Genomic DNA, 27,941 nt, shown 5'->3' on the forward strand with positions numbered 1-27,941 from the left:
TGAATATGCCAGTTTATACTGACACCAATGATGTATGGGAGACAGTTTTCCCCCACATTTTCCCAAACTGAATTTTATCAATATTCCTCTCTATCCTCCAGGCACAGAGGTTTGAGTTTCATTCCTGAATTGATAGTACCTTTTCATCACTGGTCTGTGCAAGGATCCTTGTTATTTTAGTTTTTTTTTTTTTTTTAAAGATTTTATTTATTTATTTGCCAGAGAGAGAGAGATTGAGAGAGAAGCAGGCTCCTCGCTCAGGATCTGGGACTCGACCCCAGAACCCTGGGATCATGACCTGAGCCAAAGGCAGATGCTTAACTGACTCAGCCACCCAGGTGCCCTTAGTTGTTTTTGTTTTTGTTTTTAATTTTAAAAATTTTATTGAGATAAAATTCACTTATCATTAAAATCACCATTTTAAAGTGAACAATTCATTGGTTTTTAGTATATTCATAAGATTGTGCTACAATCACCACACTCTAATTCCAGAACATTTTCATCACCCCAAAAAGATACCTGGTACCCATACCCATCACTCTCTATACCCCCTTCCCACAGCCCCTGGCAATCATTAGTCTACTTTGCATATCAATGGATTTGTCCATTCTGAATATTTCATATAAACAGAATCATATAAGATATAGCTTTTTATATCTGGCTTCTTAGCATAATGTTTTTCAAGGGGCATCCATTTTTTTTAAGATTTTAGACATGTTTAATTTTTTTTTATTTTTATCAATTAGAAGAGGTATCCATGTTTTAGCATGTATCAATATTTCATTTTTTATGGCTGAATATTATATGTATTACCACATTTTATTTATCCATTGATGGACATTTGTGTTTTTTCCACTTTCTGATTATTATGAATACTATTGCTGTGAACATTTGTGTGCAAGTTTTTGCATGAACATATGTTTTCAGTTCTCTTGAGTATATACCTAGAAGTGGAATTGCTGGGTCATATGGTAACTCTGTGTTTAGCTTTTTGAGGAACTGCCAAACTATTTCCAAAACAGATGCACCATTTTACATTTTTCCATTCCCATCACCAATATATGAGAGTTAACAATTTCTCTACATCCTCACCAAAACTTGTTATTATTCTTTTAAAATTATTATTGTTATATGGGGCACCTGGGTGGCTCAGTGGGTTAAGCCACTGCCTTCGGCTCAGGTCATGATCCCGGGGTCCTGGGATCAAGCCCCATGTCGGACTCTCTGCTCAGTGGGGAGCCTGCTTCCCTTCCTCTCTCTCTCTCTGCCTGCCTCTCTGCCTACTTGTGATCTCTGTCAAATAAACGAAATCTTAAAAAAAAAAAAACTCCTCACATTTAAAATTATTATTGTTATAGACATCATAGTGGGTATGAAATGAGATTTCAAAATTACATCTATTTACTCAACAATTCCAATTATAAGAATCTCTTCCAAAGATATACTGAAAAAAAAAAAGAATTTCATTCATGGTGGAATATATTTATTACAGCACTATTTTGAGAGCACAAAACTAGAAACAATCCGAATACCCATCAATCGGAAACTGATCAGGTAAACTGAAGACATCCACACAGGTGCGTCCGCTGTCTAATACAGTTACGTAGAAGAATGAAAAAGACCTTTGCTTACTGTTTCAAAAAGATTTCCAGAATATGTCATTGAGTGCAAAAAGCCAGGTGTAGAAATGTGCATGCAATATGCTGCTACTCATTTCAGGAAAGGTCTTAAATCCTTGGTTTATTTTTTCTTATAATATGGAAAAGTAAACCAGAAGCTTAGTTATAAGGAAGTGTAGAAACAGGGTTGAGGGACATATATATCCTAACTTACAGAACTGACTTTCAAACTACTTAAATAATTTATGGGGTAACTGGGTGGCTCAGTTGGTTAGGTGTCCAACTCAATCTCAGCTCATGTCTTGATCTCAGGGTTGTGAGTTCAAGCCCTGTGTTGGACTCCATGATGGTGTGAAACCTACTTAAAAAAAAGGAAAAAACAACTTAAATATTTTACATAATTATAATACAATTGCCTCTCTGCCTACTTGTGATCTCTCTCTCTGGCAAATAAATAAATAAAATCTTTAAATTTAAAAGCGCAGTTTAAAAAATAAAGCAAAATGAAGCAAGTAAATTAAGTGAATGGTACATATGAAGAGAAAATATTTTAAGTTAGTTTGAAGTACAATAATTTGATGATATGTCCTAGGACTGGGGGTGTTAATCCCTAAGGAGAAACAAAACAAAACAAAGCAAAGAGAAATCTTAAACTCTTTCAGTAATCATGTTGTTAATGGTAGTGTTGGTGTTATTATTCTGGAAGGCATAGGCATGTGAGATTTATTTGTACAGTAAAGCAAATGAGGAATTATGTTGATGTCAGTGAGAATCACAGTTTTGGGCAAGGGGGTAGGGGCATGCAGATGGACAATTGCTGAAGTCAAGAAAATTTTTTAGTCATGAATATAAAACTCATAGTGTGTTTTATCTGAGAAAAAAATGTATTTCTTAACTCCAGTCAATAAAAAGTCCCAGAAACCATGAGTTAATCAGTAGTAATGAGTCCCTTTTTCTCCCAGACTGTGGTCCTGAATATTACTGAAAGGAACCAAGGCTCTTTGGAGAGATGGATGATTCCAGGTCTGGGGCAGGACATGTACAAGACAAATATGGGTTTAGATCTACATTTCACAGAACTGAGCAGGTTCTCCTCTCCCCTGACATCAGTTTATTTAGCTTTGCTAGGGGGTATAGGACGGGAAGGACAGCATGGCAGCGGGGCAGAGTCAGAGTCAGGTATGACCGCTCAGGTGTGAAGGAATGTGACCAAATGCGTGGGTGTGGTGATGCTGTAGTGCACAGCCTGGGGATCCTTGTTAAGACCAAGAAAATCATTCCCCCAGTCATATGAGTGCTGGCTGCTCACCAGTCACACCTGAACCTTTCTCTGGGGATTGCTTTCAGTGGAAAGAAGCTGTCTGGCCCAAATTATGCACCTATTCACGGAGCAGCCCTGCCCAAATTGGGACTTTAAAGGGCCATCCCATTATGGAGAAGGTCTGATTGGATTGGCTGAGGTTTACAGTTGAGACTGTACTATATAATTAGCTTTTTCTTCTGCACAACCCTATCTCCCTCACTCCCCAAGACCCCTCTCCAATAAACTTCCTGTGCATAAATCTTCATTTCATAGTCTGTTTCCCAGGGAATCTGGCCCAAGTGAATGAGTATAGGAGCTATTCTGGTTTATAAGCTCCATTCCCTATCTGAGCCACTATGTTTTATTTCCTCCCAAGGGAACAGCTTCCAGAAGTCCTAGCAAGGGACATGCCCAGTCACAAGAATGCATTTCATTCAGAGGAGCTCAAACTATGGATTCTCATTGGCTATTTGTAGTTAATTTACAGTCCTCCCGGGACAGGTGTAGTTTACTAATTAGAGGTCATTTTTACCATAAGCAATGTTGCCTGGTAACATAGATAGCATTCCACCTTTATTAGGTTTCCAGGGGAACAGAGCTAAGAGTTAACCCAAGGTCATTTTTTCCATACAGAAAGAGAATGAGTTTATTAACCCCTCATTCACATTTGAAAACCTACAAGTTTATAAAGATAATTGAAACAAAACAAAAATTCCAAAAACCTTCATTGAGATGATACTAGGAAACTATTATTTTGAAACCTGGCAAGTAAATGGAAAGAATAATTTATCCAGACTTTGTTATATGGATTGTGCCTTAGGACAATGAGTTGACAAAGGGAATTTTCTTACAGAGGTATCCCCAGCTAAGAAATGAAGAATGATGAAATTAAGATATCATCTATTTACATTCATCTCCTGCAGAAAAGACAAATCTAGGCAATATCAACAGTGGCTGCTAATAGCATAGGAGGGACATGATGTGTTCCTTATGGAATGAAGTCTTCTTGCAGAGAGTACCGACCTGAATCTGATCAAGCTTCTAGATATGAATACCCATTGTTGGGCACAAATGATTTGGGGGTGAGGCAATTTGCAAAATGCAGATGGTGGAAAACTCTACAGGACAGATGAACCTTTTTTTTTCCCCCTAAATGAAGATACCACAAGGAACACACACACACACACACACACACACACACATGCACGCACACACAGAGATATGGAGGAGAACACTTATACACTAAAGGGACGAGGAGACAGGAAACATAATAGCCAATTGAAATTCTTGAAACTTATTTAGATTCTGATTTGAGAAAACTGATTTGAGAAACTGATTTGAGAAAACTGATTTGAGAAAACTCCCTGCTTGGTGGGAAGCCTGCTTCTCCCTCTCCTACTCCCTCTGCTTCTATTCCCTCTCTTGTTTTGTCTCTCTCTGTCAGATAAATAAATAAAATCTTTAAAAAAAAAAAAGAGACTGGATGATAGGAAGAAATAATAATTATTATTATTTTTAGGTTAGATAATGATATTGTTATGTTATTTAGGAGTCCTCAACTTTTAGATATGTAGGCAGAAATATTTACAGATTATGTAATAAAATATCAGTTTTTCCTTTTCCTCCCAAACAATCTAGACTATGAGTAATGGATTCAATGAAACCAGATTGGCCATGAGTTCATAATCCCTGAAGCTGAGCATTAGGGTTAGGGGAGATCATTATGCTGTTTCCTTTACTTTTATATGTTTGAGAATTCCATTATAACAAAGAGAAATATATATGTACATTTACTTTTTAATATAATAATCTCACTTTGGGGAATCTATCCATAGATGTTATCCATGTATGGATGTTTAATGTAGCAATACTAACAAAAAGAAAAAAGATTCTAGAAATAAATTGAATACCCAACAGTGATTTATTGTTGAATAAATTGTGATACCAGGTAGTTGTTAAAAGGAATTTAGAGGCAAACCAATTCACCTTGGATGAGTTTTCAGGAATGTTGCTGAATGAGAAAAGCAAGATGCTCACATGAATGTATGAGACCCTGTTTTTAAAAAAATAAAGGCAGGGCGCCTGGGTGGCTCAGTGGTCGGCTCGGGTCATGATCTCAGGGTCCTGGGATCGAGCCCCGCATCGAGCCCCACATCGGGCTCTCTGCTCAGCAGGGAGCCTCTTCCTCCCCACCACTCCCCCGCCTGCCTCTCTGCTTACTTGTGATTTCTGTCTGTCTAATAAATAAATAAAATCTTTAATAATAATAATAATAATAATTTTAAAAATAAAGGCAAAAACTCTATACAGGCACATTTGTATCTGTGTATATGGGAGGGTGCCCAGCAGGGTGTTAACATGGTTACTCAGGGTCGATGGGAGTGGGAAGGTGCTTTGGGTAGATGGTGGAGATGAGGCTGCTGAAAGCTCTAGAAAAACAGAAGGCAGCTGTGATGTGGCCCATGTTCTCCTGGTAGGGTGGGCTATACGACATGATGGGTCATGTGGCCAGGCTGAAATGCAGTCCAGCTTTGCCACTTGCCAGTGGTGTCACAGTGGTGACACCTGCTGTGTGCCCGGCCAGGCCTGTGCACTTGTGACCCAGGGGTAACAGTGCTGCTCCTGCCCCTCAGGGAATGCCATGCTAAAGAAGGAAGGGGAAGGGTCAACGTGTGTAGATATTTTCCACACAGGATGCTATGGGCATATTACTTAACTTTCATGAATCTCAGTTTCCTTATGCATAAAATGGGATTATAATGTCTGATCACAGGGATACTATGAGGATTAAATATGGGCAACATGAATGTAAGAGCATCCTCTTGGGCCACTTTCCTCTTAACACACTGTGATTGTTCCTGTAGATGGGAAGATGGGTAGTGAGAGTGGCTGAGGAGGGGGAGAGTTGTCAGTCAGGGAAGATAAGTCTGAGAGCTAAGGCACATAAGAGTAAGGTCAAATTTTATGATGGTTTCTGGAAAGGAAACCAGAAGAAAGGAAGTAAATGTATCTGTTTAATCATTCATTTGATTTTTAAAATTATGTTCTGTTAGTCACCATACAGTACATCATTAGTTTTTGATGTAGTGTTCCAAGATTTATTGTTTGTGTATACATACCCATCCTCCCACGCTCCTCCCCTCCGAAACCCTCAGTTTGTTTCTCAGAGTCCACAGTCTCTCATGTTTCATCTCTCCCTCTGATTTTCCCCCCTCACTTTTCTTCCTTCTCCTAATGTCCTCTGTGCTATTCCTTATGTTCCACCATATGGGAAACCATATGATAACTGACTTTCTCTGGTTGACTTATTTCACTCAACATAATCTCCTCCCGTTCCATCCATGCTGATGCAAAAGTTGGCTATTCATCCTTTCTGATGGCTGAGTAATACTCCATTGTATATATGGACCACATCTTCTTTATCAGCTCATCTGTTGAAGGGCATCTTGGCTCTTTCCACAGTTTGGTTATTGTGGACATTGCTGCTATGAACATTGGAGTACATGTGGCCTTTCTTTTCACATCTGTATCTTTGGGGTAAATACCCAGTGGTGCTAGGGTAGCTCTACTTTTAATTTTTTGAGGAACTTCCATACTGTTTTCCAAAGTGGCTGCACCAACTTGCATTCCCAACAACAATGTGAGGGTTCCCCTTTCTCCATATCCTCTCCAACATTTGTTGTTTCTTGCCTTGTTAATTTTTTCCATTCTAACTGGTGTAAGGTCATGTGTCAATGTGGTTTTGATTTGAATTTCCCTCATGGCTAATGATGATGAAAACTTTTTCATGTGTCCCTTAGCCATTTGTATGTCTTCATTGGAGAAGTAGTCTGTTCATGTCTTCTGCCATTTTTTGACTTGATTATCTGTTTTTTGGGGTGTCAAGTTTAAGAAGATCTTTTTTTTTAAAGATTTTATTTATTTATTTGAGAGAGAGAGACAGAGTGAGAGAGAGCATGAGAGGGGAGGTCAGGGGGAGAAACAGACTCCCCATGGAGCCTGACGTGGGACTCAATCCCAGCACTACGGGATCATGACCCAAGTTGAAGGTAGTCACTTAAGCAACTGAGCCACCCAGGTGCCCAAATTTGAGAAGTTCTTTATAGATCTTGGATATCAGCTCATTGTCTGTAGTGTCATTTGTGAATATATTCTCCCATTCCATGGGTTGCCTCTTTGTTTTGTTGACCGTTTCCTTTGCTGTGCAGAAGTTTTTATCTTGATGAAGTCCCAAAAGTTCATTTTTGCTTTTGTTTCCCTTGCCTTTGGAGACGTGTCTTGAAAGAAGTTGCTGTGGCTGATGTCAAAGAGTTTACTGACTATGTTCTCCTCTGGGATTTTGATGGATGCCTGTTCTCACATTGAGGTCTTTCATCCATTTTGACTTTATCTTTGTGTACGGTGTAAGAGAATGGTCGAGTTTCATTCTTCTGTATATACCTGTCCAATTTTCCTAGTACCATTTATTGAAGAGACTGTCTTTTTTCCATTGGATATTTTTTCCTGCTTTGTCAAAGATTATTTGACCATAGAGTTGCAGGTCCATATCTGGGTTCTCTGCTCTGTTCCACTGGTCTATGTGTCTGTTTCTGTACCAGTATCATACTGTCTTGGTGATCACCGCTTTTTAATAAAGCTTGAAGCAGTCACTTAATTCACTTATATTAGACATCAAAGAACAGAATATACCAAGATCTGTGTCCCTTTAGAGGTTATAATCCAGAAGGAGGAGATGGACAACAGACATTAAAAGGATGAAATGATACTGTGTGACACATTAGAAATTCCTCTGGGGGAAAAAAAAGAAAAGCAGAGCAGAGGGAGAGTATTAGTTTCTAGAGGTGCTATAACAAAGTATCACAGACTGGGTGGCCTAGGCAACAGAAATTTATTGGCTCACAGTTCTGGAGGCCAGAAGTCCAAGATCAAGATGATGGCAAATCCATGTTCCCTTTGAAGGTTCTGGGAAGGATGTGTCCCAGATGTCTGCCCTTGGCTGGTGACAGCACACCGTCAGTCCTCACATGGCATTCTCCCTGAAGGCATGTCTGTTTCTGTGTCCAAATCTCCCTTTGTTTTAAGGACACCAGTTTTGTTGGATTAGGGGCCCACCCTACTCTAGTAAGATCTCATCTTAACTAATTACATCCACAAAGACCCTATTTCCAAATAAGGTCACATTCAGAGCCACTAGAGGTTAGGACTTCTGTGTCTGAATTTACGTAACAGGAGGGGAGGTTGAAGTGCCCAAGAGGGTGGATGAGCTAGTGTTAGAGAAATTTGTTGAGAAAGGGACATTGGAGAGAAGGCTTGAAGGAGGTAGAGAGGGACCATGTGGATATCTGTTGAAGAGTGCCCCAGGTAGAGAAGACAGCCAGCACAAGGGTGCCATGGTAGGAGCATGCCTGAGATTTTCCTGGAACTGCAGGAAACCAGTGTGGTTGTAGCAGAGTGTGAGGCGGGGAAGTGGGACACGAGGCCAGAGAGCATCAGGCCCAAGTCACATGGCTCTGGAAGGCTGGTAAAGGATGTTAACTTTTACTTTGAGCATAACAATTGCAGGTTCTGGTCAGAGTACCAGAATGTGGATGGGGTGGAGTCAAGAAGTCACAGCTGTGATTCAGATGGGATATAACTGAGGTAGAAAAGAGCCATGTCCTGAGCAGAGGATTGGGGATGGGATCTGGTGCACCAGAAAAGGGATTGGCATGGTTAGCAGGCCTCAGTAAATATATGTAATTTAAATGCTTTTCCCTTATTGCATATTTAAAGGATCTAACAAATACACAATGGATGGAAGACTCTCCATAAAGGTGAGCTTCTTTCCTCTCTCTTCCATCCTGGGGTCTAGCCTCCTCTGCACCCCTCTCACCATTCACTCATCTTAAACTCTATTGGCTCCTTAATCTGAAAAGAGGGCAAATGGTATTGGCTTCAAGAAGTGAATTGTAAATGGTCTTCTGAGGAATCACAAATATTTGAGGCAGTGCCTTTGTGTCTTTGTGGGGGTAAAAGAAATGATAATTGGAGAAACTCCCAGGTATCCCTGTCTGTTCCTCCTACCCCTGCTCCATTCCCCACTTCATCAAGAAAAAAATCATTATCTATGGTTTGTATACAGGGGCTCATTAAATAGTTTTACTTTAAAACAAACAAAAAAGATTACTGCTTCTTGAAAACAATCCATTTCTTAGAGGATTTTTTTTTTCTGAGATATTTAAAACCCTCTAAAACCAAAAAAATGAGTCTCTAATGGTAGAATTATAGATCCTGGTTCTGCTTCTTTTGGTACAGACAGACTTTCTGACTTCATCAAATAATAGTATGAAACAATGATCACTGATATTTTCTGAGGCTAAACTTGCCCTCGTGTAGGACGCTGCCTGGAAATTGTGAAGAATGATGCTGTGGGATAGTTAAAGACATAGGTTCATGAAACCAGAGTCTGTTGCAGCTTGGAGAGCTCTTCACAATATTCTTATTGCAACCTTCTCATTTTATTAACAACTCAAGAAATGTTGACTTGGCTGAAATCATCCAGTCACAGATGGGTTTAGAGTCCAAGTGACCCATGTTCCAAGTCTCCATTTTCTCATTACACTCCTGCTGGAAGGCAGGTGTGTTCAGACTAGGATAAGGAGTACCGCAGTACAGCTGTTGAAACAAAGGGTAGACAAGAAATGTGTACTGAAGCCATTTGATGTGACATTTACTGTCCCTGAGAGTTCAGGGTTTATAAGTTCCACTGCATTTAAGACCCTTTTAAAGTCTCTAATTACTCATTTATCTGATGTTACAGAAACAGTCTCCACAGATCCAGACTGACAGGTAAATAGCTTGTTGAGAATTTATTTAAAATGATAAACTAACATAACACATCTTGAGAGAATTATGAAAAGCACCGCAGTTCATGACAATATTTCTTTTGTAGTTATTATTAGCTGTGCCCTTGTAATTTTCTTAGGAAGTGTTTCATTTCTTGATCCATGAACTACCACACTGTAAATAAACCTGCAGTTCCCACAGGGACAAGTAGATCAGAGCACCTGGTGAAGGGTAAAGAAAACAGCTGGGGGGTTTCCCACATCTGGTTATGAATCCAACATCTGCCTCTTGGATTTGTCTTACTTTGGGTAAGCACTTTAGCTCTCCATGCCTCAATGTCCCCTTCTGTAAAATGGGAATTACAATCATACCAACAAGTGTTAGGATGGTTGTGGGAATGAAGTGAGTACAATCTGTAGGCATCTGGTATCATGTCTGTCTCATGGCAGGGGCCAGAGGGTGGACACTCTGTCAGGAGGCAGGATAGAGCTGTGCACTGCACTCCAAGTGTGGTTCCAGACAAGTAGCATTGGCATATCCAGCTGGGGGCACACTGGGGCCGCACTGGGCAGCTTTTGAGTAGGCCAGGTTGGGGTCAAATTTCAGTATAGTTCCTAACGAGCTATGTAGTTTTGGATGAACCACTTAATTTCTCAAAGTTATTGTTGTTCATCTGTGAAATCAGAAGGATGATGATAGGTGTACCTTCTTTATGGGCCATTTTACATATCAATGAGATGCTTCAGAATCTCCCACAATGACTTGTGTGTGAAAAGTCACCATTATGATTTTCCAGAGACTGTCATCCGGAGCAGCAAGCCTGTGTTAAAGAAAACTAATATGACATTTTGGGATAAAGAAAGATACATTCCATTCATATTTTCAGTTTCTAACACAGTGTTGGTCAAAATGCTCTTCCATGTATCTTTGAATTTTTCTCTGCATCTGTGTTTTCTCCTTTATTGATTCTTAATATTATAATTTTGTGCTTTCTCTCTTTCATGCCTCATTAGGCTGCCCAATGATGTATTAGTTGTATTGATTTTTTTCCCCGAAGAACCTGCTCTTAATTTAATTCTACTATTTGTTGATCACAAATTCATTGTTTTTTGAGTTTGTATTTTTCTTGATCTCTCAACTTTTTATTTTATTTGAATGCTTAATTTATTTTTATTCTTGTTTGTTTAATATAAGTGTTTGAGGTTGCAACTTTCCCTATGGGTACAATTTTGAATGTATTCCAGTTCTATCTGGTAATGTTATTTTATTTTTTAGATATTTGACAATTAATAATTTATCTGTTACCTTTGACCTAATAGTGAATTAGGAGAGATGTTTCCCCCTAATTTCCAAGTGTTTGGCTTTTCTATGTTTCTATATTTGTTATTTATTTATTGTTGTATTGTATTGCAATCTTAGAATGTATTTCTTTGCATTCTAACAGCTTCTTGGAATTTATGCCTCAGAGATGATAATTTTTGTAAATGCACCATAACAACCTAGAAAGACATAATCTTAATTATATTGTTCACATATTTTATATTCTTACTTATTTTCATATACTTGATCTATCAGGAACCTAAAGAGGTATCTTAAAACCTTTTATTACTTTCATATTTTTGTTAATTTCTCTTTTTATTTCCTATGGTTTTACTTTACCGGTGTTGATGTTTTGTTATTTGATTCTTAATGTTTCATGACAGGATTATCTCCGCTGTGGATTGCATCCTTCATCATTGTAAAGTGACCGCTTCTACCCCAACATGGTGTTTTTGACCATGAATTCAACTTTGTCTAATAATTGTGATCACAATTCTTGTCTCCATTCAGGCTTCTGTTCTAGGTTAAGAAGCTGGTCTGGGGAAAGGAGAAGCTGGTTTGGGGTATGGCTGCCCATCCTTCTCTCAGCTCTGCCTACTTGTTTCTCCATGTGGTGGAGGAACAGCCTCCCACAGGAGGCCATGTTTCTCCTCTGGCTTACCTAACCCCAATGTCTCCATCTCTTCCAAGGGACAGCCCTCCAGAACCCATTTGCTGATGTTTCAAATTTCCTAAGCACTGGGGAGTAAGAGACAGACCCTGAGTCTTGGATCCCTCTCACTATAGTGGAGACAGTCAAAGGGAGAAGTCACAGTGTAGAATAACAAGAGTTACAACCAATGTTTCCTCTCGTCTATGTAAGTGGATGCTGTAGTCCAGTCTTCCTGAGGAGGTGACACGGATCACATATGGTTTGGATAGGAATTCACAGGCAAATGGCAAGGAATATGTGGACATTTGAGACAGAGAGGATGCAATGATCAAAGGCAGGGAGATGGTATTTATATATCTGTTTCACAAAGAGGGTAGTAGAATTTCAAAGAAGTGAAGTACTTGACTCAAGATTTAAGTTAGTAGGTAACAAAATCAAGATTTTTTTTTTCTCTTTGGTTATCTGGGTTCTATTTTCTCTTTCTTTCTTCCTTTTTTTAAGATTTTATTTATTTATTAGAGAGAGAGAGAGAGCAAGCAGGGGAAGAGCAGAGGGAGCAGGAGAAGCAGCTCCCCACTGAGCAGGGAGCCCAACATGGGGCTTGATCTTAGGACCCTGTGATCATGATCTTAGCTGAGGGCAGATGCTTAATGAACTGAGCCACCCAGGTTCCTCCAGAATTAAGATTTGAATCTAGGTTTTCCTGACTCCAAATTCTGTGCTCTGCCCACCTCAGTGTACCACTTGCCCAAACATCATTTCCCTTCATTGGTATCCCATTTCCTTTTATTCATCATGTGTTTATGTTCCTAAGTTATCACACTTTCTTCTTTAATAACAAAGCTTTCACACAGAGGAGCAAATGGTAGACAACAGTTTAATGTCTGAGCCACTTTCTCTCTGAAGACATCTTTATCTTAATAAGATTAAAATTTAAAAAAAGAAAAATTAAAATAATACAACTCCAGGACTGGAATTCCATTCCTTGTGTAGAGAAGGAAATTTGGGGATATGTAGGTGTCTGTCAATGCCTGAGAAGTTTCAGCACTTGAGCTGAACCAAAAACTGGCTATACCTTCTGCATCCTTCTTTCCTTCCTTCCTTCCTCCCTTTATTCCAACTCCTTTGTATAAAGGAGTATCTGACTCATCTCTCTTTTTTTTTATTAATATATAATGCATTATTTGTTTCAGGGGTACAGGTCTGTGATTCATCAGTCTTACACATTTCACAACACTCACCACAGCACATACCCTCCCCAATGTCCATAACCCAGGTACCTCATCCCTCCCACTCCCCTCCCCTCCCCTCCAGAAACCCTCAGTTTGTTTTCTGAGATTAAGCCTGACTCATCTCTTTAGAGACCGAACCCATGAAGTTGCTGTGGACCTCTGGGAGGAAGCTGCGGATAGAGGACATAGGCTTTAGTGGTGAAAACAAACCTTTGCTCAATTTATAATTTTCTAAATCAATTCCAGTTCATGTCTAGGTTCTTCCTTCAATTTTAAGTCTCCAAATTTAAGTCTCCTCTTTCTGGAGTCCTATGCCCTCCCTGTCTGAAAAGAGTTTTGAGTTTTTGAGAATGCTTAACTTTCCAGTGTCAGGAGGACGCCTGCTTCTTCTTGCTATGGACCTCAGAGTCTGTATGAGTTTCTTCCCTAAATTCATGCTGCCCATTTCAGCCGTCCCTCTCCTGTCCCTTTGATGTGGAAGGCACTCTGAGGCCCCGAATCTGATTTTCCATTGCTCCAGGGGTGCATCTGCAATGTACAGGTGGGGATGGGAGGGGCCTTCCCTGTTATGGGCCTTGCCCAGAGATGGTCAGTGAGAGCCTACTTGCTCATAGATATTTTATTCTGTGGCTCAGTCTTTAGTGAGTTCTGCTCATTCAGCATTGGTAGACAGTTGCATATTTACCCTTGAGCTTCCAAATTCCAATGGTTGTTGCTTTGAAATTCTGGAATTCCCTAACACTTGACAGAACTATTCTGTGTTTACTCATTCAATCAGTCCAACACACACACACACACACACACACACACACACAAAGACACACACACACACCCCATCTTAGAAAGCTAGAGTGTGGCCAGGATATGCTAGCTGCTCTAGGAAATGTAGAAATACAGGCTCTTTATCCTATCACTCAGTTTATACTTTTACCGACACTGAAAGTGTTTTTCAAAACTAAAGTCAGGGTATATGGTAGGGCACTTAGGGTTTTTGTTTGCTTACTTTTTAAAGATTTATTTATTAATGAGAGAGAGAGAGCACAAGCATGGTGAGGGGCAGGGGCAGAGAGAGGGGGAGAGAGAGAATTTCAAGCCGATTCTGTGCTGAGCAGGACCCTGAGATCATGACCTGGGCTGAAATTAAAAGTCAGATGCTCAATGGACTGAGCCACCCAGATGCCCTTGGTTTGGTTTTGAAGTGAAAGAATGTTGTATCAAAACTTGCTTACGCAGAAAAAAAAATTTTTTTTAGCTCATTTAACAGAATCATCCAGTTGTAGTTTCAGACTCAGCTGAATTTAAGGACTCAGTTTCTTTCCACATCTCAGCTCTGCCTCTTTCTGTCTTTACTGTAATCTCAGGTTTCGTGTGGTAACATGATGGTGGCAACAGATCTCAAACTCTTTCCTTCTCACAGTTTAAATCCAGAAATGAAAATACCTGTCTCTTTCCCAGAAGCACCAGCCAAGACTTTTGCTTTTTATTGGTTCTGGCTGGGTCGTGTGACCATTCCTAAACCAATGGCCATGGCCATGGAAGTGCAGTGTGGTAATTGGCTTAGACTCAAGTTATGTGTTTGGCGGTGGAGCTGAGCATGGGCTGAACCTACTCAGAGGACCTGGTCTCCCTGTGGGAGGGGGTCCTTCTCCAGAGGGAGACAGTGGTTAAGCGCAGAATGGCAAGTGGATGATGGGGGGCGGGGGGCAGAACCTGGAAATACTCACTGCACCTGATCTGACCAACATTTTTGAACTTCTAGACCTAAAACAAGATTGAGGCAAGTAATATGATGCCAGCATATTGTCATTTCTGGAACATATTTTTGTGCAATGACAAGTCTGTCACAGAACATCAGTGATTTATGGTTACTGAACTGCTACCTCAGTCCCTATGGTCTTTATAATTATTGGGTAATGTCTCCCAAGCAAAACTAGCAAAGAAAAAAACAGTGTCTCACCCAGTTTATATATTGTTGGCAATTTTAAAAGAGGTTGTTTTGAAAACCTATTTATCGTATGTGCCGAGAACTTATAAATTGCTTTCAACACTTTCCAGGGAAGTGTGAAGAGCACTGAAGGCTGCCAACAAAATGCCAAGTCAGCCCATTGACAGAAAAAGGAAGAGAAACTTTTGGAAAAGACATTATTGTTTCCCATTAGCTTACTTTCCATCTGAATCTGAGCAGCTGACCTGAGGAGGGAGGTAGGGGAGGGTAAAATCATGAAATGCTGAGGAAGCCCTTTACTAATGGTTTCAGAAGGAGAGAGGCCACCTTCATCGTTGTCTTCTAAGGGAAACACCCATAGCTTCAAAGATTTTGGAATGCTTCTTCTTGCAGAGGAAAACTTTACAGTATGAAAAAGAGACCTTAGCATAAATTTCTTTGGGCATCTTTTATTAACAGACTCAGACTAACCAAATGATTCCCCAAAAGCTCATCAAATTTCCAAGAAGGCAAGCAAACTTATTAATCATGAAATATTCATTATTATTATTATTGCACATATTTTAGAATGAACAGAGAACAGCTAATTTGTTCCAGGACGGTAATCTGATCGTGTTGGGGAGAGAGACATGCCACATAGACCAGAAAGCAGGACAAAGGATGAATGAATATAGGTAACTAGAACCCATTCAACCCATGAATTCCTATGAAAAACTTCTGTTCCAGTAGATACAGGGTCTCACAAACAACAGAGCGATAAACATCCTTGCATGTTTCTCCTTGTCCTTGCTTGGACTTCTGTAAGAGTTTCTTCCAGGTGAGTACTAAGATATGGGGCTGTTCTCATCAATCATATCTGCTATGTGCCCCTTCAACATAGCAACCTCATATACTCTTCTCTTAGCCAGCCAGTAGATAGTAATTGTTTCATTCTTCACAATAATTGGGTGTTTTATCATGACATCAAATCTTGTGTCCCCCTGAGAGGGAAATAAGTAGAAGCCTGTGAATGTTGAAACTACTGGGGAAAAAAAAAAAAAGGTGTTTTCTTATTTCAATGTGCAATTCTCTGATTAGCAGTGAGGTCAAAAATTTCTTTATATACTTCTCAATAACTTGGGGTTCCCTTCTTGCAATTTGACGACATCTATTGTTTATGTTTTTTAGGGTTTTTTTTTTTGCCTTCTTGTTGCTGATATAATAGACAGAATAAAGGTGAAGGATATGTGTGTAAATCACAATTTTTTTAAAGATTTTATTAAGTGACAGAGAGAGAGAGTGTAAATCACAATTTTTTAAACCATTGTCCTATTGACATGGGCCATTTTCAGTTTGAAATAAAGCAGGATGTTTATTATTTGAGAATGTACCAATATAATTCACCATTGCAAAAGACTAACACATAAAGAAATTTATTCATCTCAGTAGATACAGAAAAAACATCTGACAAAATAAAATAACACATGATGAAAACTCTCCGAAAGCTAGGAATAAATGGAATTTCCTCAACCTGATAGAGCATTTAGGAAAACCTGCTGTTAACATCCATATTTAATGGTAGAAAATTGAATAATTTCCCTTTAGGCTGGGAAACAAGGGAAAGCATGACCACTGTTACCACATCTATTTACCATTTCCTAGAAGTCATAGCCAGTATAATAAGGGAGGAAAAAAGAAATAAGAGGCACACAGATTGGGAAAGAAATAAATTGTCTTTATTCACAGATGACATAATTGTCATCTAGAAAATCTTAACAAATCTATAAAAAAAAAAGCTATTAGAACAACTAAGTAACTTTATGGGTTTCTAGGCCAGAAGGCCAATCTACAAAAAGAAATTGTATTTCCACATATACTAGCAACAAAAGCATCAGACTTAAAATTAATAATGCCATTTAAAATAACATCAAAAATATAAAATCATTAAGGAAAAATATGAAATATTTAGGGAAAACTTTTAAAAATACACACAAAATCTGTACATACTAAATATATTTTTAGTATACAGAAAAATATTTTCTGAGAAAAATTTTTAAAGACTTAAATGACTTCCAGTTTATGGTTCTGTAGTAAGGATCTTGGACATCTCTGCTCTGTCCTAAAATAAATTAAAAGCTGAATGACCAAAAATCAACAACTCTTCTTAGATCCATTAGAGAGGAAGAAACAGGGCAAGGTACTACCCCCAAGATTGGAGAGACAGACATGTGAATGCAGGGAGTCACAGCAGGAAGTCAGAACAGGGACTAGTGTTGAGGTAGGAAACTCTGAACTGCGACTGACAAATTGCTGGAGCTAGTTGTGGACAAGTGTGAGTGTTAAAAACTATAGGGGGATCTAGTCATGAGGTGGATACCATAATTCTGTGAGGTTTACCTCTAGGAGCTGGACTAGTTTCCCACAGTATATATCTAGGAAAAATACCCTTATGATTTTGGCAGGCAGAAGACAAAAGGAATCTTTTTTTAAAGTTTTTTTTTTTTAATATTTTATTTATTGGACAGAGAGAAATTACAACTAGGCAGAGAGGCAGGCAGAGAGAGGAGGAAGCAGGCTCCCTGCGGAGCAGAGATCCCGATGCGGGGCTCGATCCTAGGATCCTGGGATCATGACCTGAGCTGAAGGCAGAGGCTTTAACCCACTGAGCCACCCAGGTGCCCCTCAGGTACTCTGTTCTTAACAAGGTGTACCCTCAGGGGAAACTAGTTAATCAGAGCTTAACTCGAGGGGTTATTTATCAGACTGACTGGGGGAAAAGGAAATGACTAGTTCTAGATGGCTCTAGCAATCTTGTCCAACCTAAGGTGGGGAAGAAAACAAAACAAAAAACAAACAAACAAAAAAAAACAAAAACAAAAATTGAGAAACTTGTGTGAAGTTCATAGTCCAGAGGCACAGGCTCATTGAAAAACTAAGACCTAATCATACGACTATGGAAAGATTTCCCTCCCATCAAAACTCACCACCACATTTCTAAAGGCCTATTTACAACAGTTTCTTTTACCAGTACATCACATTCAGCTGTCAAGAAAAAAGAACAAGGCATACCGAAAGGTAAAACACAATTTGAGAGATAGAGTAAGCATCAGAATCAGACGTGTCAGAGATGTTGGAATTATCAGACAAGAATTTAAAACAATTATGATTTATTACATGAAGGGAATCTAATGGATAAAATAGACATAATGCAAGAACAGATGGTGTATGTAAGTGAGAGATATAAGTCCTAAGAAAGAACCAAAAAGAAATGCTAGAGTTGAAAAACACTGTAAGAGAAATTTAAAATGTTTTGATGAGCTTATTCGTAGACTGGGTACAGCTACGGAAAGAATGTCTAGCTAGAGGATATTTCAGGGGAGTCCTTCAAAACTGAAAAGCAGAGAAAGCAAAGACTGGAAAAAACAGAACAGGACATCCAAGGACTATGGGATAACTACAAAAGGTATAAAATGGTAATGGTAAATGGTAAATATCAGGAAAGAAGGGAATAGAAAGAAATAGAAAAAATATTTTAAATAATAATAATTGAAAATTTCCCCACATTAATGTCAGACATCAAACCACAGATCGAGAAAGCGTAGAAAACACCAAGCAAGATAAATGCCAAAAAAACTACACATAGGCATGTTATTTTCAAACTAAAAATAAAAGATAATGAAAAATTCTGAAAGAAGCCAGTGGGGGAAGAAATCTTATTTGTAAGGGAACAAAGATAAAGGATTACATCTGACTTCTCAGAAATCATGAAGGCAAGAAAGTGTAGTGAAATACTTAAAGTATTGAAAAAAAAAACTAATATAGAATTCTGTACCATGTGAAATTATCCTTCAAAAGTGAAGGAGAAATTAAGACTTTCTCAGACAAACAAAAATTGAGAGAATGTGTTGCCAATATACCTACCTTGCAAGAAATGTTCAAAGAAGTTCTTTAGGGTGAAGAAAAGTAGTATCATTCACTAACTTGGATCTATATAAAGTTAGGAAGAATACTGAAGAAGTAATACACGAAGGTAAAATAAAAACTTCTATTTTTCTTATTCGTACTTGATCTAATAGGCAACAGTTTGTTCAAAATAATACCAACAATGTATTTGATTATGCATGCTATGTAATGTGTGTGTATATATATATATATATATGCTCATGTATGCATAAAAAAAGAGCTAAGAAATGGAGTAATATACTATGTTTATGAATTTGAAGTCTCAGTATTATTTAAGATATCAATTCTCCAGAAATTGGTCTGTAGATGTCAACCAATTCCAGTCAAAATCATAGCTGGTGCCTTACAGCTTCTTTCACAAGCTGATCCTACAGTTTTTATAGAAATTCAAGAAGCCTAGAATAGCCATAGCCATTTATGCAGAAAAAAATAACAGGGGAGAATGCACAGTTCCTAATTTCCAAACTCAATAAAACTACAATAATCAAGGTAAGATTTGGCATAAAGATAGGTATATAACAATGAAATGGAAGGAAAATTTCAGATGGACACATACATACATGTCCAATTGATTTTCAACAAGGTGCTGTGAAAATTCAATGGAGAGGGCGTCTGGGTGGCTCAGTTGTTAAGCAACTGCCTTCAACTCAGGTCACGATCCCAGGGTCCTGGATCGAGCCCCACATCGGGCTCCCTGCTCAACAGGAAGTCTGCTTCTTCCTCTCCCACTCCTCTTGCTTGTGCTCCCTCTCTTGCTGTGTCTCTCTCTGTCGAATAAATAAATAAAATCTTTTAAAAAAAAATTCACTGGAGAAAAGCTAGTCTTTCCAATAAGTAGAGTGAAAGCATTTGGATAGTAATTTGGAAAGAAAAATGAACCTTCATCCAGACCCTCATATAATATACAAATATTAACTTAAAATGGATCGTAGTATCATGTAGAAGCTAAAACTATAAAAATTCTAGAAGTAAACATAGAAAATGTTTGTGGCAGGCTTAGGTAAAGATTTCTTAGATAAACACAAAAAAGCAGAAACTATAAAAGAAAAAAAGTGATAAATTAGACTTCATGGAAAACAAATATTTATGTCCTTTGGAAGACCCTGTTAAGAAAATGGAAATGCAAGCCTCAGACTGGGAGAAAATATTTGCCAACCATATGTTGGATAAAGGACTTGTATCCAGAATATTTAAAGAGCTCGTGGGGCACCTGGGTGGCTCAGTTGGTTATGTGTCCAATTCTTGATTGTGGTTCAGGTCACGATCACAGGGCCATGAGATCAAGCCTCATGTTGGGTTCCACGCTTGGTGTGGAATGTGCTTTAGACTCTCTCCCTGCCATCTGCCTCTGTCCCTCCCCCCTGCTCTCTCTCTCTCAAAATAAATAAATTTTAAAAATATTTAATAAAAAAATAAAGAACTCTTAAAACAGTATTGGGAATCCAAGCAACCCAATTAAGAAAAAAAAAAGGACAAAGATTTTGTAAGACTCTTTACCAAAGAATATACAGGTATGGCAAATAAGCAAAGATAATTAAAATCAGTTGTCATAAAGGACATTCAAATTAAAATATGCTTGAGATACTCTGACACATACATTAGCATGACTAGATTAAAAAAGACTGGCAATGCCAAGTGTCAGAGAGGACGTGGAACAACTGGAGCCCTTGTAAATTACTAGTGGGAGAGAAAAATGGCGTTGCCACTTTGGAAAATTGTTTGGTATTTTCCTCTAAAGTGAAATATACATCTACAGTGTGACCCAGCCATTGCAGTTCTAGCTATTTATCCTAGAGAAATAAAAACATATCCTACATAAAATATTTTTACATAAAGTTCATAGCCCCTTTATTCAAAGTAGACAAAAATTGGAAACAGCAGAAATGTCTATTAATAGGTGAATGGATAAATAAATTGTGGTATATTCCTACAGTAGAGTACTACTCAGCAATAAAGAGGAACAACCTATGGTAGATGCAAGAACATAACTGAATTTTAAAAGCACTATGGTAAGCAAAAGAAGGCAGGCTCCAAAGACTATATATTCTAAACTTACATTTTATGACATTTTAGAAAGAGCCAAAGTCTAGAAACAGGATGCAGATCAGTAGCCTGATGCCAAAAACTTTTCAACTACATGGTCCACTTACCTGGAGTTTTTTCAGTAAATACAGTAGAGTACTATAAATATATGTTCTCTTTCATATGATTTTCTTTCTTTTTTTTTTAAGATTTTATTTATTTATTTGACAGACAGAGATCACAAGTAGGTAGAGAGGCTACAGAGAGAGAGGAGGAAGCAGGCTCTCCAAGAAACAGAGAGCCCGATATGGGGCTCGATCCCAGGACCCTGGGATCAGGACCTGAGCCGAAGGCATAGGCTTTAACCCACTGAACCACCCAGGCGCCCCTCATACGATTTTCTTTTCTTTTTTTTTTTTTATTTTCAAAGATTTTATTTATTTATTTAATTTATTTTTTAAAAGATTTTATTTATTTATTTGACAGAGAGAGATCACAAGTAGACAGAGAGGCAGGCAGAGAGAGAGAGGTAAGCAGGCTCCCTGCTGAGCAGAGAGCCCGATGCGGGACTAGATCCCAGGACCCTGAGATCATGACCTGAGCCGAAGGCAGCGGCTTAACCCACTGAGCCAGTCAGCGCCCAAAGATTTTATTTATTTATCTGACAGAGAGATCACAAGTAGGCAGAGGCGCAGGCAGAGAGAGAGGAGTAAGCAGGCTCCCTGTTGAGCAGAGGGCCGGATGCAGGGCTCCATCCCAGGACCCTGAGATCATGACCTGAGCCGAAGGCGAGGCTTAACCTCGCCTATTTTAATTTGAATGTCCTCGCATATTTTAATTTGAATGTCCTTTATGACAACTGAGCCACCCAGGTGCCCCTCATATGATTTTCTTAATAACATTTTTTCTTTTCTATAGCTTATGTTTTTGGAAGAACACAGTATATGATATATATAACATACATATTTTGTATGTTATATATATCATAAACTGTTCAACTGTTTATGGTATTGATAGGGCTTATGGCCAACCTGGACTATTAGTTCGTTCCGTTTTAGGGAGTCAAAAGTTATATGGGGATTTTCAACTGTGTGGGAGTTGGCCCTCCTAGCCCCCACCCGCACTGTTCGAGGATCAGCTGGATGTCTTGGCTGTGGTGGTAGTTATCAGATCGTATACTTTTGTCAATCACACTGTTCATTTGAAATGGGTGACTTAGTAAGTTAGACGAAAATAAATCTGATTTTTTAAATTGTTGTAGCACCTGTTGTGTTGGTTACAAAGTTTTCATGTTGTCACACAAGGGATCAGTTCCCAGAGCGCTGGAGAGCCTGGGTTAAGGAGGTGGTGGGGTATGGTGAGGAAGGGGAGCAGCCTGGACTGCCCAGGTGCTGGCAATTTTGAAAGGGACCCACTTCCTCTAATGCATTTCAGCATCCTTAGCACATCACAGAAATGTGATGTCACATTTCTTCCTGTTGGAGCCCCCCTCAGCACCTTGGGGTCCACATTTGACAGCACAAGTGAAACTCCCAGTGTCCATCTGGTGAAGAAGTAGTGGGCTGCAGAGCAGACGAAGAGAGTGGAAGGGAAAATATCACTGTTTTGTCCAGGGGAGAGAACAGTGGTCTAGGAGTTAGACCGGAGAAGCACCTGCCTCTAGGACTTGTGCTGACTCTCTGATGTAGGCCCCTTCCTCTGTTGACAGACTGACTTAACCAAGGTTGGCTGAGCATTTTCCTGCGCCTGGCCCTCTGTGATCTACCAGGGCTCTGGTGGGACTCACATTTGTTCCTCACTTCAAGATTCTCACTGCCCAGGAGGAAAAGCAGACATGGGCAGAGGTCACTGTCATAATGCATTTGGTGAGGGCTGTGATACAAGGATGTGTTCAGGAGGGAACGGGGGCCAGAACTCTTGAACCTCGGCACTTTCACCTATTAAATGTGGGTAACAGCAACAGCAGCCTCCCAAAATCATTGCGGGGTTTAACAAATATCTAACCCTGCATTTCCAAACTCCACATTGTTCATGTTGCATAAGGAAGCAGCAGTCACAGCATGAATCTGTTCTCTTCTATGCCCTGGCTAGCTTACTTAGCTCCATCTTTCCTGAATGGAGTACGGCTTGCGTCTGCATAAACTAATCATAATAATGCCACCAGGTGTTGTGCAAACATTATACAATTTAATCCTCATAAACCTCATGGAGGATCTGTGCCATTAGCCCTGTTTTAACCCAGGAGAAAAGCAAGGCTCCTAAAAGTTATAGACTTGTCAGAAGTCACCAAGCCAGTGAGCACTGACTCTGCTGGAAGACAGACAGAAACACAGGACTCTTTGACTTCTTTTTTCCTCTTCATTATCCTCCTGTTGTTTTCAAGGATCACACATCCAGCTGCCTGCAGGAGCCAGGTCGGTGATGGGGAAGAGGGAGATAGTGTCAGACAGGAGGATGAGACTGTGGAGACTGAGTGGTGGGGGATGTACCCTGTCTAAATTCGCAGTTCCTCAGCTCCAACCAAGTTTTGCCAAGCATGAGTTCCAGCTCCATGTGACCAGCTCCTCTGGTTTTCCAAGAGAAGCAGAAATCTGAATCCAAATGTTAACTCAACAGTAAAATATCCTGATTTTTAATTGTTAAATACTTCTAAAATTGACAAAAATTTTGCATTGGGCACCTAACTAAGCACATTGTAGGTGAGATAAAGTCCCAAAATTTTGTAACATCTGGTCTGTATAATGTTATTTTAATGTAAGATTAAGAACTAAAAAAGGAATTTTGCCATAGACTATATTCAGAGATGTGGCATATTGTATCAGATTTTTGGATCACATCCTACTTTAAACCATCTTTGCTGGTATATTAGGGTTTTCCAGAGGAACAGAACCAATAGGATGTGCGTGTGGGTGTGGGTGTATGTATGAAGAAAGAGAAAGATTTATTTGAGGAATTGGCTCATGAGGTAACAGAGACTCAGGAAAGAACCAGTGTTGCAGTTTGAGTCTAAAGGCTGTCTGCTGCAGAGTTCCTTCTTTCATGGGGGAGGCCTTCAACTGATTGGGTGAGGCCCACCTGCACAACAGAGGACTTTGTGCCTTATCAAAGCCTACTGATTTAAGTGTTAACCTCATTCAAAACCATTGTCACAGAAACCTCCAGAGTAATGTTTGGCCAAATATCTGGGTATTGTAGCCCACCCAAGCTGATACATGAGATTAACTATTGCAGTTGGTAATTTACTTATTATTTCCACTATGCCCAACCTAGTCTGTGATACATATTCATAGGGGTACAGTTTGTAATCAGAACTTTTGCTGAGAAGTCATTTTGCATCCTTTGTTTTTTATATAGTATATGATCATTTTTATTTATTCTAAAAATCTGACAGTGTACTACAATGAGTTTTGCTAGTGAAATGCCCCAGTTTATCCACTGTGGTAGGTGCATTAGGTGTAGTCAAGGTTCTCCAGAGAAACAGAGTCAATATCTGTTCTGAATATAAGATATAATATAGTATAATATAATATAATATGCTCTGAAATAAGAATATATAACATGATGAGAATAAATAAGTGAATAAAGATATTTATTTTAAGGTATTGGCTTTTGTGTTTGGGAGCCTGAGAAGTCCTTGATCTATCTGCAAACTGGAGAACCCAGGAAGGCCAGTAGTGTAGTTGGAAGGCCTGTGACCCCGAGAGTCACTGGTATAGATTACGGTTCAAGTCTGAAGGCCTTTAATGGAGAAGTAACTTCCTTTGGGGTCTGGAGCCTGATTGTCTGAGCTGTGATTAACTGTCTAACATTTGGGTACTATGTTCCATATGCATTGTTTTAGAATACAACCCAGCAAAACACCTAGGGAACAGAGAAATGGGGGAAACAGCCTGTCTTCCAGTCTCTGCAGCCCTATTACAATAATTTTTGAGGGGAAGGCTGAAGTTAGGTTATTTGCTACTGCTTGGAACAAATTTATCAGTATAGACCTCTGGGTTAAAAGCTAAGAAGCTGATGATGTTGAAGGCTAAAACTTTTGAGTCAATAAGTGAGATTTTACCCAGCTACAAGTCTATGGGTAGTATTTGATGAATGGACAGAATGCCTTGATTTGCATGCATATTATAAGCAAAGAATCCCTCATTTATTACTTTATTTACTTCAAGGGGGAAGTTCCAATTCAAGATGGTGTCATAGGAAGACTCAACTCGTGTCCTCCATGAACACACCAAATCACACCTATTAGTAGAACAGTTCCTCCTAAAGAAGACCTGAGGGCTGACTGAACAGCTACAGAATGACCAAAGCCAGAGAGAATGGCAAGAGAACAGCCGGAGAGATGGACAGAGACAACAAGGAAAACCCCCACCCCCAGCGCTGCAAATGGCAATAGGGAGGGATAGCCCTGAGGGATCAGGAACAGATTCCTCACTCCTTGGGCACAGAAAACAAAAAAACAAAAAACAAAAAAACCTGTGGTTTAAAAGCGCAACTTGAGCTGTGTTCCCATATGCAGCATGTAGGAGGTTCCACTATATCAGAAACAGAGGGGTGTGCTGGAGACTGGAATTCCAGCTTCTAGCCCTGGCCAGCTTTCTAGGTGTTAGGGACGTGAAACAACCCACTCTTGCTCTCAGCATCCTCGTCTCATGAATAGGAGAGTTTCCTGGATGAGTATTTCTTGCTGCTTTTTTGGTTATATACTCTTCGATTGACTTTTCACATGTTAATAATTTTGTAATATCATTGTTTACAGACAAAAATGAATGGCAATTCAGTCTTTCCTCTAGCATGGTCAATTCAAATTTCCTTTTTATCATTGATAACTCTAGAAATGTCTTTTGACTTCATAATTTATTTTTAGAAATGTCATGTAAATTTTAGGATTGTTGTCACACTTCGGAAATATTCAGTTAAGTTTCCTCCATATGTGTCTCATCTAATGACATATATACTTATATATTTGTACCTAACATCACAAAATTGGGCAGTTCTGTCCTTTATGCAATTTCTGCATTCTTTGAGGCATCTTTTTCTTTTGTCTTCTTTAATATGTCAAAGCCTATTACCCAATGCAGTTGATATGCCCTTAGAGGAATTGACCAAAACATATTTAAAATGCTTAAAAATAAGCAAAAGAGAAAAAGAATAATGGAAATTTTTAAAAGGCTTTAAAGCAGCTACACAGATCCATTGAATGGGAAGAATTGCACGTGTGATAAATACCTATTTGCTAAAGATGGACATTCAGAGGAATTGCCTACTTTGGTCACCTGCTTGATGGGAGGAGCTGTGGTAGACAAAGCATGATCTGTGCTCCAGCCTGGGTCCTTCAGAGGCTTCCGCAGTCCACTAGGGAATTAGGTCTCTGTGACCAAACACCTACCCATCCTGCTTGGTGTCACAATTCAAGAGGTCCTGTATCCCTGACTTCCGTATGGAAACACATCTCCTTACCAATTCATATATTTGTATTTTATGGAAACTAAAAATATTGCACTGAATATATTTCTCTCCTTGCTTTGCAGATTTGGAAGCTCCCACTGAACTGTGGGACCTTAGTAAGTGTGGAGGACTCTGAAATGTACATTTTAGGAATTCCTAATTTAGGAATTAAGAATTAGGCTTCAGTGTCTTGTTCTGATGGTTGATTGTTAATCAATTAATCTTTTTTGTATATTGCATATAGATTTCAAAGCACCACAAATCTATTTTGGGAAAATAATAGAGACATAAATGAAAAAAAAAAGTGATGTTTGGAGAGAGAATGGCTGATGTGGAGTTGAACAAGAGGAGATATGAATAAAAAAGCTGAGATGGGAGGGAATTGGGCTTTGAATTTGAAGAAATGTGGGGAATGGGATGGGGGAAGGGATAAGAAATTAAGGACAGGACCAAGATTTGAGAGAGTGTTAGCAAAGAGAGTGTACCGAAATCAGGCTGTGAGGACAGCCCAGGAAGTGAGAGGAGTTTCCAGCCATACCCCAGGGCAGTCTAATCATCACATCTTATTTAGTTAGCAATCTTTTTGTGTGTGTGGGGGTGTTTTAAAGATTTTTCTCTTTATCTTTTTCACTGTGACATGTCAACTTTTGGACTAATCTGTGTCAATCCGGCTTTGTGCTCAGAGCAAACTATTTTTTTTAAAGATTTTATTTATTTATTTGAGAGAGAAATGGACAGACAGAGCACATGAGGGGGGAGGGTCAGAGGGAGAAGCAGACTCCCTGCTGAGCTGGAAGCCCGAAGAGCGAACTTTTAATTTGAGATTTATATCTCTCTTAAATCCTGAAAATGCTCTACTTTTCCCTCTCAAATATGACTCCTCTGCTGTCCCCCATGTTTCTTAATGGATTTTTCTGTTAATTACCCCTGTTACAGCTATCCTGCTGCTCACCTCCTCTGAGTCGATTCTCCTACTGTATCCAGTTTCTTGGACACTTTGCCTATTGAGTTATTTCAATGGCTATATATTTAATTTTCAAGGTTTCTAACTGGTTTTTGAAGACTTTTTTGTTGTTTTAATTTCTGCCTGATTTTGTCTCATTCTTTCTGTCCCTTTATTGGTGATATTTCTTCTTACTGAGGACCTTAGATATATGCATTTTAAAGCCATTTTTAGGCTATAATTTTACTTTTGTTTGGAGTGAATTCATGGAATTTTAGTTTATTTTGTTTTAGGTCTTTTATCAGATTGGATTTCCGCGTGTGCATTGGAATTTTTGTTTGCAGGCTTATCTTAAGAGGGAGGTCTTGGCCCACCTCCCTACCCACACACACATGCACTATTTTGCTTAGGATGCATTTGACTTCCACCAACACTAGTTAAGCCATATGGCATGTATTATTTACTTTAGGAGTACGGAGCCTAGGTGGTCCAAGGGTCAGTGCGTGGTCCAATAACATCAGGATGCCAGGTCCGTATCTTTCCTCTTCCTCAACAGCTGCCAGAGGCTGTCTCAGTTTCATGCATCCTGGCATTACATAACAACATCTCAGGAGAGATGGGAGATACAAGCAGAAGACAGCAGCTTTTCCACCACAAATGCTTTATTTTGAATAAAACCTTTCCCAGAAGACC

The sequence above is a fragment of the Meles meles genome, chromosome 4, assembly GCF_922984935.1.
Source record: "Meles meles chromosome 4, mMelMel3.1 paternal haplotype, whole genome shotgun sequence".
NCBI lineage: Eukaryota > Metazoa > Chordata > Mammalia > Carnivora > Mustelidae > Meles > Meles meles.